This window comes from Ambystoma mexicanum, chromosome 1p, assembly GCF_040938575.1.
Source record: "Ambystoma mexicanum isolate Mex_15411 chromosome 1p, UKY_AmexF1_1, whole genome shotgun sequence".
NCBI lineage: Eukaryota > Metazoa > Chordata > Amphibia > Caudata > Ambystomatidae > Ambystoma > Ambystoma mexicanum.
The window spans coordinates 494,047,950-494,061,837 of NC_090921.1; positions in this window are offsets into that span (position 1 = coordinate 494,047,950).

Genomic DNA, 13,888 nt, shown 5'->3' on the forward strand with positions numbered 1-13,888 from the left:
TAATGCCATGTTTCCCAAGCTACTGTCATGCCTGCGCCATGGGCGCATACATTTACGATCAATATGGACCTTATTTCCCATTTGCGAGACTTTGGTGCTTTTCTATTTTCCCCAGCAAACTACACTTACCACAATGAACTTGGCTATAACCATCTTTTCCTGGCCATTCCTATTCGCCATCTTCGGAACTACAATCCCCAGAAGCCCTAGGGATCTCCTCTGCTTTCACCAGCTCAGGAACAGAGAGGGAGGTGGCCGATTGTCTGCAGGTGTGCTTAGCCAGGGGCGACCAATTAGCCTGCCTCTGTGCTGGGCTGGGCAGTATAAAAGCTGCTGCCTGCAGGGGCTCAGTCTCTTGCATTAAGAGTCCTTCCGGCACCTTTTTGCTTCGAGCTACGGATCTTGTATGCGGTTCCTCCTTACTCTGGCTTTGGATCCAGTGCTCTGCCGGGCTTATTACATTGCAGCTGATCACGCTCTGCTGCTTTCCAGCCTCTGCCCTTGCCCTGCCGGGCTCTCTGCTTTGCAGCCGATCACGCTCTGCTGCTACCTTCCGCCCTGGTCTTCCAGGCACCTGCCCTGCAGCCTGCCTCACTCCGGCTGCCTACAGCCCTTGTCCTCTGGGCTCCCAGCTCTGCAGCCTGCCTCACCCCGGCTGCCTACAGCCCTTGTCCTCTGGGCTTCCTACCTTGCAGCTGATCACGCTCCGCTGCTTACTACCTACCTTTTTCCGCTGGGTTCTCGGCCTGCAGCCCTCTACAGTCCTCTGCAACCTTCTACGGTCAGCGGCCCTGCCCCTCAGGGCTCACACCTTGCTGCCCGGCCCTTCTGGGTTCCTTGTCGTGCAGCCTGCTTTACTCCACTGCCCTAAGCCCTTTCCCTCTAGGCTCTCTACCTTACAGCCCTGCTCCTGTGGGCTTGCTCAGCCTGCTTTACTCCGCTGCCCTAAGCCCTTTCCCTCTAGGCTCTCTACCTTACAGCCCTGCTCCTGTGGGCTTGCTCATCCTGCTTTACTCCGCTGCCCTAAGCCCTTTCCCTCTGGGCTCTCTACCTTACAGCCCTGCTCCTGTGGGCTTGCTCATTGCTTTCTTGCTCCTCTGAGCTCTCATCCTTGTTCCTTACTGTCCTCTGTTATCCAATCCTGTTTACAGGACTTTCCCTTGATTTCCATCTGCTAGTTTGCTATCAACTTCCTTTTCCTGGATTTGTCTGTAAGTATCTTCTCTTGTACTGTTTGTAGACCCTTTTGTACAGAGCTTGTCTGTTGGTTCCCATCAGTCAACCTCTTCCCCTTCCCTTGTCTCGTTTCTACGTTACAGACATCCATAGCTGTTGTTCCAAGCCATGAGCAAACAGCGTGGGCTTCTGTTATAGCAAACTGTGCAGAAAGCTAGAGTTTTTCCTAAGGTTCGTGGAATACTCTTTTCCTATATCTGCATACACCCCTAGAGGGAATCCATTCTGTTGTAACTTATTCCTTGCTACACTTGACTACTCTTCGTTCTCATTACTTTCAGCTGTGTGTGTACTATTCTGTCCACCTTACTTCGGCACAACCACCCGAAACCCTTCCTGGGTGTTCTGTGCCTCTCCTTTCAGGGTGTCATCTCGTGACAGAATGCAAGAGCAAAAAATGTCTTATTCATTAGGCAGGAAAGGCACACACAGTCCAAGGACGTTTTCCTTTCGGGTTGTTAGGCAGAAACCTGTGCAGTTCCCTTAGGGAACACTGCAAAAGATTTAAGACTACAGGTGTTGGCAGTAAACCCACTTGGTAGCAGTCTGCACCACCCAGATTTACCTGGTAGCTGTGGCTGAGCAGCCAGACTTCCCTCAAGAAGAGTTAGGCAGTGTGCAAAGTATACACAATAGGCACTCAGATACAATAATACAAGCAAACACTGACCAGAGCTTTGGTATCAAAGTATATAATTATTTATTTTAAAACACACTGTTTGAAACACTCCAGCACTCTTATTGTAAAATATTCTAAACACAGTTACTATTGTAATATCTACACCCCTTTTTCCTTATCAGATAAGTCACTGTAAAACACCACTTATTTTCATACAGAGGTGAGCGCTTAACTAAATGGCACTCCAATAAGTTTGTGAGAAAGGGAGGGAAAAAGACAGAATATGGAAAGGTACACCATTCTAAGATTCAGGATCACTGTTAGCAAGGCAGAAGAGCAAAAGTCACTGGTGAGCCAAAGTCCAAAGGCTGGGCCCACTCTTAGAGAGAGCAGAGCACAAATGCGCCCAAGATCACACAGTTACACTAGGCTTAGAAAGTCTTGCAGAGGGTTCAAAAAGAGTTTACAGAGGCTTAGGAAAGTTTAGCCAGGGTGTCCCAGGCTAACCCAGGTTCGAAATCCGGGGGCTAAATCTACCCCGTACAGTCGGTAGCAAGGGAAGCCAGGCGGGACACGGTACCTTAAGTGGGAAGGATCCTCCAGCGGTGGCAGTTGTTCCTGGTAGTGGGTGCAAGTTGCGTCGTCGTCCAGGGGAAGAGAAGATCTCGACTTGGAGGAAAGATGAAGGTTGTTGCACTACCAGGGAAGAAACCAGCCGCAGAGTTTTCCGGTTAAAGGTGGTACCTTTGTTTCGTGGTCGTGGTAAAACGTGGTATCCCGGTTGCCGGAGTGCTTGGCACAGGCAAGGCGGCCACGAGGTACGTCGGGAAGGCGAAAAGACGGTGAAACTGGTTATCCCCACCAGTCAAAGGAAGAAGACTCTCCGGCGGGAGATCTCCTCTGTCGTTGGGGAAAAGTGGTGAGACGGTCCAGCAGGGCTCCACCGGTGGTGGTGTCGTGGCAGGTCGGCTCAGCTTCTCCCTCGTCGGATTCTTAGGTCCTGTGACGACTTCTGAAGTTCCAGTCCCCAAAGCCCTGCTTTTATGCAGAAAACCCCCATTCACTCAGCCTAGCTGTCACTCAAACATGCTAAGTGGTGAGCCGGCCGGCTCATCACTTGGGCCAATCAGGATGGAGTGCAACTTGAGTTGCCTAGGCAACTCAGTCCAGGGTGCCTAAATTCCCCTCCACCCCTCCTAAGTACCCCAGACAGAGTGGCACCACTTTGGAGGGCTTCTGTGGAGAAGCCCGCCAAAAAGTGGAACAAAGGGCTCGACTTGGGTTGGAGTAACAGAAGAGAACACAAACGCCATTTTAGAATCAAGTTTTGGCAAAAAATACCAATCGGAGAATTAATATTAATTAAATAAACCAGCGATATGTTCAAGGCTACCGTAAATAATTAAATAAAGGTAGTAGCCTAAAACAATGGGAAATCCCATAGGAAAATATTTGCGGTTGAATATAAAAAGTAGTATCCACTGCCACCAGCCAAAACTCGATCAGAGGGGACGGAGACGTGACCCCTCGACTAACAGACCCTGGGGCAATTGAATTGCCCCAGCCAGTACGTCCACAATATAATGGTTTGTACTGGTTCTGTTCAGAATTTAAGACTAGTAAAGTCAATGATGACTCTACATGCCCTGGGAGACAGTAGTCAGTCCCAGGGTATGGAGTCTATACTGGGGGGTCACTATGACACCGCTGTGTCACTGCACTGAGGGTGCTGTGTAACAGACATCACAAAAACATATGAAGCCCTATGGAGTAAAAGACCCCATAGCCCATTAAACACATCTAGATTCAAAGAAACACACTCAAATCATGCCCAAGAGTGAGGGTAAAAGAGTCTCACTCTTGGCAGGAGAAAAAAATAAACCCCAAAAATCCAGCAAAGCTGCTGGGGGACTCACTAGGTTAGGAAATTCAGCCTAAACAGAGAATTCTCCCTAACACTCGCCCCCCCAGACTAAGGGACAGGAGGATTTAATCCACTCATGGATGAACCTCATACCTCTAGTCGATGACATACATCCTAGAGAGTCCATCAGCATTTTGATGGTGACATCCTGACCTGTGCTCAATGGTGAAATCAAACCCTTGCAGGCAGATTGACCATCTCAATAGTTTTGGATTTTCTCCCTTCATTTGCATTAACCATCTCAAGGGTTAGTGGTCAATCTGAATGACAAAAGTAGAACCATACAAGTATGGCCTAAACTTCTTCAGTTCCCATACAATAGCAAAGCATTCTCTTTCTATTGTTGCCCACCTTGTCTCAGGATCTGTCAGCTTACGGCATATGAAGCAAATGGGGTGCTCCCTACCCTTCTCATCCAGTTGGCTTAGAACTGCACCTTTACCTACATTGGAAGCATCAGTTTGTACAATGAAAGTTTGGTGGTAGTCAGGAGCTCTCAATACTGGAGCTTGGCAAAGAGCTTTCCTCAGTTTTTCAAAGGCCTTATTGCACTCCTCATTCCATTTGACCTTTTTAGGGAATTTTGGAGAGGAGATTACATTCAGTGGAGAAGCTATGGTCCCATACTTCTCAATGAAATTCCTGTAATACCCAGTGAGGCCTAGGAAGGCTCTCACTTGGGTTTGAGTAGTAGGTGTTGTCCAATTTTGCACAGCTTCAATTTTGCTGAGCAAAGGCCTTATTTCTCCACCTCCTACTTCATGCCCAAGGTAGACCACCTTACTTTGACCTATCTGGCATTTACTTGCCTTGATAGTCAAATTGGCCTGTTCAAGAGCCTGCAAAACATGTCCTAGGTGGTTCATATGATCCTCCCAGGAGTGGCTGAAGACTGCAATGTCATCCAAGTATGCCATGCAGAAGTCCTCCATCCCAGCTAGAACTTGGTTCACCATCCTTTGGAATGTAGCAGGTGCATTTTTTAATCCAAAAGGCATGACCTTAAACTGGTACAAGCCAACTGGGGTGGAAAATGCAGTTTTCTCCTTGGCATGGTCTGTCAAGGCTATTTGCCAATAGCCTGACGTAAGGTCAAATGTGCTGAGGTACTTGGCTGCACCAAGTTTATCCACCAACTCATCTGTCCTTGGTAAAGGGTGGGCATCAGTCTTGGTGACTGCATTAAGAGCTCTATAGTCCACACAGAATCTCAGGTCTTTGGATCCTGCCTTTGGTACTAAGACAACTGGGCTAGACCATGGACTAGTAGAGGGTTCTATTACCCCGAGATCAAGCATCTTCTTGACCTCCCCCTTGATATGGGTTATCACATTTTCTGACATTTGGTATCCTCTGCTTTTGACTGGCAGACAGTCACCAGTGAGTATCTCGTGCTGTCCCCAAGGGGTCAAGCCTGGTGAGAGTGAGAACAGGGAGGCAAACTGATTTAACATAGATTCGCACTCCTCTTGTTGCTCAGGTGTCAGATCTGATGAGAGATTGACTCCTTCAATTTTTTCATCTAAGGGTACACCTCTGAGGAGATCAGGGAGAGTCTCACTCTCTTCTTCCTCTGCTGCTGAAGCTAGAAGCAAGGCTCCTACTTCAGGTCTGGAGATGTACGCTTTCAGTCGGTTGGTGTGGAAGACTCTAGGAGCTTCCCTGGGTCTGCCCAGATCCACCAGATAGTTGACCTCTCCAAGTTTTCCCACAACTTCGAAGGGTCCCATCCATTTGTCTTGCAAGGCCCTTTGCCTTGTTGGGAGCATAACGAGAACTAGCTGGTCTTGAGTGAACTCAACCATGTTAGCCTTTTGATCATGCCAATGCTTGACCAAAGCTTGTCCAGCTTTCAGGTTATCACTAGCTTCTGCCATCATGTGTGACATTCTCCTTCGGAGACCTATCACATAGTCAGTCACTCTGACTGGCTTGAGGAGAGGAGCACCTTCCAACCCCTCCTTAATCAGGGCCAATGGACCTCTGAACGGATGGCCATAGAGGAGTTCAAAGGGAGAATAATCTACTCCCTCCTGAGGGACTTCTCTATAAGCAAAGAGAAGGCATGGCCGTAGATGGCCCCACTTTCTTTTCAGAGGTTCCTCTAAAGCACCTATCATGCTCTTCATGGTTCTGTTAAACCTTTCTACCAACCCATTGGTTTGGGGGTGGTAGGCGGTTGAGAACTTGTAAGTAACTCCACAGGTTTTCCACATGGCTTTCATGTAGTGGGACATAAAGTTTGACCCCCTGTCGGATATTACTTCCTTAGGAAACCCAACCCTGGTAAAAATACCAAGGAGGGCCTTAGCCACAGCCGAAGCTGTAACAGTCCTCATAGGAATTGCCTCAGGGTATCTAGTAGCATGGTCTACTACAACAAGGATAAACCTGCTGCCTGAGGAGGTAGGGGGATCAAGGGGACCAACAATGTCAATCCCTACCCTCTCAAATGGGACTCCCATAACTGGGAGAGGCACTAAGGGTGCCACATTCTTGGCGCCAACCTTACCAGACGTTTGGCAGGTATGGCAGCTCTTGCAAAACTTATCTACTTCTGCCCCCATTTTTGGCCAATAGAAGTAGAGTGAGAGCCTTTCCTTGGTCTTCTTGAAGCTCAAGTGACCAGCCAAAGAAATCTCGTGGGCTAAGTGCAAGAACTGTTGTCTGTTTTTCTGAGGTACTACAAGGCATTTGTAGTCTCCAGGTTCAGACTCAGTTGGTTCACTGTATAGGAGGCCATCTTCCCAGTGCAACCTATACTTCCCAGGCTCTTGCCCATCAGCCTGAGCAGCTGCCTGTTGGCGGAGACCCTCCAGAGTTGGACATTCTCTTTGTCCCTTACGGAAAGCTGCCCTGCTGGGCCCACCTTCTGCCAGTAAAGACTGCAGCTCGGGATGGTCCTCAGGGTCTAGATCTCCAATAAGTTCTTGGCCTCCCACTAGCTCTTCTTCAGAGTCTAGTTCAACCATATAGGGTTGTACCTCCCTCTCAGCCTCAGCTGGAGGTGGAGTTACAGGTGTAACTGTTGGAAGCACTGGAGTGCTTGCTGCTGACTTTTTCCTAGGAGTCTTGGGTTGCCCCTTTGCTCCTGATCTGGTAGTTACTGCAGTGAGTTGCTCCAGTGGTAAAGGAGTGATCTCTGTCATCATCTCCTGAGATAACCCTCGCAGGGTTTTCCCTCTTGCAGGTTTTGTGAGCTCCTGTAACCTTTTACTAGGTGGTCTGGGGGTATGTGACACGACTCCAAGAGCTTTCAGGTCATTACCCAACCTAACCCTACCTGGCACTTCACATTGTACACTGACAGGTATTTTTACAGCCATGTCATTACACTGGATGAGAACTGGTAACTCAGGACACATCTGCACAGGCCCTCCAGCTAACTTGGTGAGGCATTTGGGTGCCTTAGCAACATCCTCTGCCTTGAAAAATGATTCATCCACAACAGTTATGCTGGCCCCAGTGTCTCTAATGGCAGGAGTCTCCTGGCCATTCACCTGGACACTGTCTTTATAATACTCTTTAGTATTATCTGGGATAGAATTATACACATCTAAGTTCTGTTGTTCCCACAACCCCAGAGAGACTAAAGAAACACTGGCTGAGACACCAATGGGTTCATCAGCCAGCAGTAGAAAGTTTCCACTTGCCATGGGGACTTCCTCTTCTGGAGCGAAGGCTAAGGAGGCAAGTTGGATCCCTGAAGGTTTACCCTTGCATCTGGGATCTCCTTTCACATGGTCAGTAGAGCCACAAACAAAGCATTTACCAAATGCCTTCTGGAATGGAGGCTTGTTCTGACCTCCCTCTGGTTTGGCACAAAAGGGAAGACACTATTCTGCTGTGGTTTCCCTGGTGGCTTACCCTTCTGGTTTTGTTTGGGGCCCTCTTTGGAATTTGCAGTATTAGAATTCTCTTTGGAGTCCTTTTTAGGCTGTTTCCCCTCATCCTTTTTCTGAGTTACCCCAGAATCCTTGTGAGTGGCCCTGTTGGCAACCCACAAGTCAGCAGCCTTAGCTAGTTTTCGGGAATCTAATTCCTTTGAATCAGCCAAGTGCTGTCTGAGCTCAGGAGAGCAGGCATCATAAATTGACTCCAACATAAAAAGATTCTTCATACCTTCATAAGTGTTCACTTTGTAACCCTTAATCCATCCCTCTAAGTTTTTCAACCCTTCACTCACCCAGGTAGCCCAAGGGGTACCATCATGCTTTTTGAGGGTTCTAAACCTCTTAAGATACTGGGAAGGGGTCTTCCCAAATCTAGCTATCAGAGCTAGTTTCACACATTCATACTCTTTCCTATCCTCCTCCCCCAACTCCATTACCACATCAGTTGCAACAGGGGGAAGTCTAGAGAACAACCAGGTGAGTAAGTCATTTCCTGTGATGTTCTGGAGCCCATGATTATATTCAAACAGAGACAACCAATCCAACACATCCAACTTAGGCTCATACATACCAACCAATTCTTTAGGCATCCGGGGTCTTTTAGGACTGGAACTTCTAGAGGAGCCAGAGAGAGAAGCATTTTTCGACAGATAATTTCTTCATTTCTAGCTCATGCTTGAGCTCCATTTCCCTTAGCCTTAGTTCTTGATTCATTTCCTGATGTCTCTGTTCAGCCTGAGTATTCAGTCCCTTGAACTCTAGTTCAAGTTTCATTTTCTCTAATTCAAGATATTGAGGACTAAGTGTGGGACTTGGCAAAGGCCCAGTAGGTACAGCAGGTAGAGCAGACAGAGGCCTAGGGGGGACAGTCACAGCAGCCTCACCCTCCTCTTCTGCTCTTATGACTCTTCCTCAAGATTATCAACATTCTGATCAATATCAATTTCTATACTGTTATCTACATTTTCTGTCATGGTAGGTTCCTCAGAACCATCATCCAGACTTTGGTTAGCTAACAACCTTTCTATTAATTCCATTTTCTTGCCTTTAGTCAGGAGGTTCTTATGCTTACATAGTACTCTTAAACAATCAGCAGTTTTTGTAGCAAGGGACTCTTGACTATGGGCCTCATCACGACTTCGGCGGTAACCCTTAAATCCGGCGGTAGCGCTATTACCGCCGGATTTAAGGGTCCGCCGAATCAGGGCTTCGGCGGATTTCGCCCCAGCTCTGAGCTGGGGGGAAATCCGCCGAAAATGTGCGCTATTACCGCCGGCGGGAAATCCGCCAGCGGTATGAGCGCAAAGATTCCCCATTGAGCCCAATGGGGAATGGGGCATTCCCGAATGGGCTCAGTGGGGAATGGGGACTTACATTACCGCCGAACTCGTGATCCGGTGCTATTAGCGCCGGGGAGTTCGGCGGTAGGGCTAATACCACCTGCGCTAATAGCCTTACCGTTACCGCCCAAGTCGTGATGAGGCCCTATAAGTTTCCATAGTTGACATGTTAGAAAGATTACTTTTTCAGTGCTAAGCTTTGTGGTTAGTTGTACTAAGGTATCCTCAAGCACTCTAAAGTGTATACTCAATACAAATCCCACCGCTGTACACCAGTGTTAGGCAGAAACCTGTGCAGTTCCCTTAGGGAACACTGCAAAAGATTTAAGACTACAGGTGTTGGCAGTAAACCCACTTGGTAGCAGTCTGCACCACCCAGATTTACCTGGTAGCTGTGGCTGAGCAGGCAGACTTCCCTCAAGAAGAGTTAGGCAGTATGCAAAGTATACACAATAGGCACTCAGATACAATAATACAAGCAAACACTGACCAGAGCTTTGGTATCAAAGTATATAATTATTTATTTAAAAACACACTGTTTGAAACACTCCAGCACTCTTATTGTAAAATATTCTAACCACAGTTACTATTGTAATATCTACACCCCTTTTTCCTTATCAGATAAGTCACTGTAAAACACCACTTATGTTCATACAGAGGTGAGCGCTTAACTAGATGGCACGCCAATAAGTTTGTGAGAAAGGGAGGGAAAAAGACAGAATATGGAAAGGTACACCACTCTAAGATTCAGGAACACTGTTAGCAAGGCAGAAGAGCAAAAGTCACTGGTGAGCCAAAGTCCAAAGGCTGGGCCCACTCTTAGAGAGAGCAGAGCACAAATGCGCCCAAGATCACACAGTTACACTAGGCTTAGAAAGTCTTGCAGAGGGTTCAAAAAGAGTTTAGAGAGGCTTAGGAAAGTTTAGCCAGGGTGTCCCAGGCTAACCCAGATTCGACAGCCGGGGGCTAAATCTACCCCGTACAGTCGGTAGCAAGGGAAGCCAGGCGGGACACGGTACCTTAAGTGTTAAGGATCCTCCAGCGGTGGCAGTTGTTCCTGGTAGTGGGTGCAAGTTGCGTCGTCGTCCAGGGGAAGAGAAGATCTCGACTTGGAGGAAAGATGAAGGTCGTTGCACTACCAGGGAAGAAACCAGCCGCGGAGTTTTCTGGTTAAAGGTGGTACCTTTGTTTCGCGGTCGTGGTAAAACGTGGTATCCCGGTTGCCGGGGTGCTTGGCACAGGCAAGGCGGCCACGAGGTATGTCGGGAAGGCGAAAAGACGGTGAAACTGGTTATCCCCACCAGTCAAAGGAAGAAGACTCTCCGGCGGGAGATCTCCTCTGTCGTTGGGAAAAGTGGTGAGACGGTCCAGCAGGGCTCCACCGGTGGTGGTGTTGTGGCAGGTCGGCTCAGCTTCTCCCTCGTCGGATTCTTAGGTCCTGTGGCGACTTCTGAAGTTCCAGTCCCCAAAGCCCTGCTTTTATGCAGAAAACCCCCATTCACTCAGCCTAGCTGTCACTCAAACATGGTAAGTGGTGAGCCGGCCGGCTCACCACTTGGGCCAATCAGGATGAAGTGCGACTTGAGTTGCCTAGGCAACTCAGTCCAGGGTGCCTAAATTCCCCTCCACTCCTCCTAAGTACCCCAGACAGAGTGGCACCACTTTGGAGGGCTTCTGTGGAGAAGCCCGCCAAAAAGTGGAACAAAGGGATCGACTTGGGTTGGAGTCACAGAAGAGAACACAAACGCCATTTTAGAATCAAGTTTTGGCAAAAAATACCAACCGGAGAATTAATATTAATTAAATAAACTGGCGGTATGTTCGAGGCCACCGTAAATAATTAAATAAAGGTAGTAGCCTAAAACAATGGGAAATCCCATAGGAAAATATTCGCGGTTGAATATAAAAAGTAGTATCCACTGCCACCAGCCAAAACTCGATCAGGGGGGACGGAGACGTGCCCCCTCGACTAACAGACCCTGGGGCAATTGAATTGCCCCAGCCAGTACGTCCACAATATGATGGTTTGTACTGGTTCTGTTCAGAATTTAAGACTAGTAAAGTCAATGGTGACTTTACATGCCCTGGGAGACAGTAGTCAATCCCAGGGTATGGAGTCTATACTGGGGGTTCACTATGACACCCCTGTGTCATTTCACTGAGGATGCTGTGTAACACACATCTCAAAAACATATGAAGCCCTATGGAGTAAAAGACCCCACTGTCATGATCTCTGCTTCCAAAAGGTCAGGATTTTCCCAACTCCCTTGGAAGCAGAACCATAACCCAGGTTCCGAGTGCCAACCAGTCCCAATTGGGACCTTTTGGACCCAGTCCTGGCGCCAGTGGCACCAGGCTCATAAATATGCCCAGTCCCAGCGCTGGAAGCGCCGGGCTCATAATGCTTGGGTGGACTTACCTGCAGCAGACCATGCTGCTTACTTGCCTGCCAGTTGAGCCTCTGATCCTCTTCTGTTTGGAACTACTTTTCCTGTTGGGTGGGGCAGGAGCCACTCCCTAGGTTCAGAACACTGGAACTCTTCTGGAAAGCAGGAACTCTTTTCTTACCTAGGCGCGGCTGTGGAAGGAGATACCTAAGCACTACAGGAGGCTATTTAAACCACACCCGATGGATGAATCTTGCTTTGCGTTATTCTGCATCCTCTGCAGCAGAACGCTCATCGTGTCTTCTGCATCTGATCCTGGGCCTAAGGAAAAAGGCTTACCATCCTGAATCCAGTCTTCAGCAACACCTATAAAGACAAGAAAGAACAGGTTAGCATTACGGTCTTCAGTGACAGCTCTTCACTTACCTGGTCCATCGGCTGTCACCAACGCCTCGCGCTGCATTCCGGCATCTGAAAGACAAAGGCTTACCTACTCTTCGTGCACTCCGGAGGTCTTCACACTGCATTCCGGCATCTGAAAGACAAAAGCTTACCAACTCTTCGCACGTTCCGGAGGCCTTCGGCGCTGCATCCCGCATCTGAAAGACAAAACAAGGTGCGTTTAAAGACATTGGGGAACTTTCATACTCACGTGCCATTACTCCTTTCCACATCTAACCCAGTGGGTATTCCGGCACCCTGCAGCCGCTCCGAACTTGTACCTGCAAAATAAAAAGACAGTTAGAGCGCATCGGGAAGCAGGCAACAAGCGCTTACTTACGTGCTTCCAGGCGCTTCTATTCATCACACGGGCTCCATCTTCAACTCACTTCAGCCCGTCATCCGCCATCGCCGGAACCCTGCAAAACAAGAGACATCATTACTAAAGACTTTAAAGACATTAGAATTACTCGAAACTTACCGTTCGTGCAGTAAACGACGGACAGCAGTCCTCTGAAGTGAAGAAACTGGTTACAGCACCCTGCCCCGAGGCAGATGGAGAGCACGGTGTTCACTTACGGTGAGAGCGTTAACCTTTGGGGTTCTACAGGAGAAGAGAAAGGGAAGAAGAGAGAGACATTCAATAACCCAGTTCATTAATCCCATATTTTCTATCTGCAGACATCTTACCCTTCGAGTCAGACATACAGTGCACAGAGGTCCAGCCCAAAGAGCCAGCCGTGTGTTACACATCACCTTTGAAGATACGGTATATGCCCAGTCAAGACCGGCGCCTCTACGGGAATCAGGTGAGTGTTACAGAACGCAAAGCCTACCACAAAACTCCCGTCCAGGCGCTATGGAAACCTCGGATACCGACCAGCTAGCCCAGTTACTTGGGGAACTAAGGGCAGAAGTGCATGCAGCCCGTCAGGAAACGAACGCTCTAAGAAGGGAACTGATTATTTCCAAGGAGCGAACAGATGATCTCGCTAGACAATTGCTACAGTCACAAGCCGGACAGACCCCGTTACCCGCATCTGGGGGAAATCTTCCTTCTACATCCTCTATGAATCCAGTGCAGATCAACCTACCTGGGAATGTACCTCTGGCTCCGCCTGAACGATTTTCTGGTGACCCAAAGAGGTTTGCAGTATTTATCAATCAGTGCCGGTTGCATTTCTTATGCCGGCCAGCAGCCTTTCCAACTGATCAAGCTAAAGTAGCTTTCGTGCTTTCGTACCTTAGTGGCAATGCGGCAGACTGGTCGATCCCTCTAGTAAATCAAGATGATCCGGTCCTCCATGATTTTCAAGCTTTTCAGCTCAGTATGGAAAAACTGTTCGCAAGACATTCACAGGGGCAGGCCTTGGACAATGAGCTTCTTTCGTTGCGACAAGGTAATCAAGATCTTTTGGCTTATATTGCGTCTTTCAACAGACTGATAGTGGAAACTCAATGGCCTGAGGACAAAAGGATTACGCTGTTTTATAGAGGTCTACGTGGAGAGCTCAAAGATGTGTTAGCCCAAGTAGTGAATCCCCCACAAGATTGTTCGGACTATATAGACTTAGTCGTTCAAATAGATCACAGACTGCAGAACAGGAAGGCCGATCGTTCCAAGTTTGATGCTCGAGTATTTTCCAAACCGCCAACTCCTTCCAAAGGAGTAGACTCCGGGGAACCCATGCAAATAGGGGGTCTGAAAGGTCCTCTAACACAAAAGGAGCGGGAAAGGAGAAAACAGTTGCAATTATGCCTCTATTGCGGAAACTCAGGGCACTTTCTTCGAGACTGTCCGGTGAAACCTGCCAAGAAGGCAGTAGGAGCTGCAGTTAACAAAGTTACAAACTCTGAGCAGGGAAACGACCTCGCCCGACAAGAATAGAGGTCCTCTTGCCGAGCGTGAAAACCAGTTCCGTGACCTCGCATTTCGTGATACCTATGGTCCTCATTAGCCCTGATAATCCGGATCGATTACATGCAATTGAAGCTTACGTCGACAGCGGTGCCATCGGCAATTATGTGGATCATGAAATGGTTTTGAG